This window comes from Mus caroli, chromosome 9 (assembly GCF_900094665.2).
Source record: "Mus caroli chromosome 9, CAROLI_EIJ_v1.1, whole genome shotgun sequence".
In the NCBI taxonomy this organism is placed as follows: domain Eukaryota; kingdom Metazoa; phylum Chordata; class Mammalia; order Rodentia; family Muridae; genus Mus; species Mus caroli.
This window is the reverse complement of record NC_034578.1, coordinates 83,558,613-83,560,486: the sequence shown is the minus strand read 5'-3', so window position 1 is coordinate 83,560,486 and position 1,874 is coordinate 83,558,613.

Genomic DNA, 1,874 nt, shown 5'->3' with positions numbered 1-1,874 from the left:
ANAGCACAACAACACAACAGTGGGCAGTGTGCCATGTTTCCTTCCCTGTCTGATAGANGAGATTGCATCAGTTTCAATAANGATGATGTGGAACAGATGACCCTACTAAATTGAAATAAATCTTGTAATCAATGCCAGGTCAGCTGTCNAATCATCATTCACCTTATTTTCCGAGACAGCATCCCTCGGTGAATCTGNAGCNTACCAATCAGTCCAGGCATCTATCCAGAGAGCTCCAGGGAGCATCCTCTCTCTCCCTCTTTGGTGCAGAGCAGGCATGAGTCANAGTGTATTCACCTTTTCANGTGGACGCTGGGGAGTGAACTCAGGCCATCCTGCTTGCCCAGAGAGCACTGTATTCCCTGAGCCATCTCTCTTGCNGCAATCTCTGCTTCTGTAAGGCAGTAGGGCTTGGGGATTTTACATCTGGGCGAGGCTCAGCCTGTNCTGCTGAGTCATGATACTTCACTAGCCTTTACTTAAAAATACTGTGGAAGTAAAAGCATAATCAAGTTCACAATTTAAACAAACTGGAAGACCAGGGGGACAAAATCAAATACTACTGTAATATTTTTGGCAAGCACAACTATAGGTTGAATTTCCATAGGTTACTGGTGAACATCTTGAAGTCACTTTTTATAAAAAGAATCCTTGTTAGTTCCTTAATTGANACGCAGTGAAGACAATGAGGATCAGGAGGACACGCGGATGGCGGCCACCCTCTAGGAGAGAACAGGATCCTGAACCTCACAGAGATTATGATGCTACGTGAGTCCTGGTTTCTGGGACTTAAGAAAAATTGTTTATTTTCCCTCATATAAATTAGTCACCTCATATCTACAGAGAACTGGACTCATTGCATAAGTGTGTGTGTGTGTGTGTGTGTGTGTGTGTGTGTGTGTGTGCACATGTGTGTGATACAGTCTGAAAGAGGGTCAGGAGAGGGGAGGAAGAGGTCTTAAGGGATGAGGAAAAAGAGAGGGCAATGGACAATATGGGGAAGGACAGGGACCAGCCAGAGCAGGGNGGGAGCATGAGACAGGTAGGGAGATGAATCAGAACACAATTAGACACGTGTATGTGAAAACGCCACAACAAAGCCTATCTTTCTCTGGGTTCATTCATTCTTAAACATTCCTCACACCTAGATAAACTGTACCTTAATGTTCATTTTCCCCTTCAACTTCTTGGTTGTAAGTTACAGAGTTCACTTCCCTTTACTTCTAAATACTCCATTGTCTGGGTTAATCTTGTTTGTCAACTTGACTACATTTAGAATCAACTAAAACTCCAAGTGCTGGTATTTCTATGANGGATTCTTGATCACATTATTCAAAGAGGGGAAAACCTATCCCTCTGTAGCTGGCACCTCTGGTGACAGCCCAGATAAAAGGAAATGATTTTTGCCTGCTTGCCCTCACCTGGCTTTGCCACCTATGTCATGCTCCCCGAAACAATGACTGAGACTTCTTATGTATGAGTAAATGTCTAGGCCAAAAGCCTTGGCTCTGTCCCCCAACTAGCTCATCACTTAACCATCCCATTATTTATTCTCTTCTAAGCTCTGCCATGTAGCAGGTTACCTGATCCCCAGTTTCATATGACCATCTCCTCCAGCGTAACCTGGTGAATCTTTTTTCCCATGCTTGTCTCTCCCATAACCCCTACATGTGCACTCTTGTGGGGTGTGTGTGTGTGGGTGGGTGTGTATGTGTGTGTGTGTGTACGTGTGCTGAGCTCTGTTCTTTTCAAGAACCCTGACTAATACAATCTGTATTCTAAAATCAAGGACAATCCCTTTTATATAAAACGACTTACCTAATTCCCAGCCAATATTCAAATAATTCACCAATGGTCACATGCTGCCTTTTATA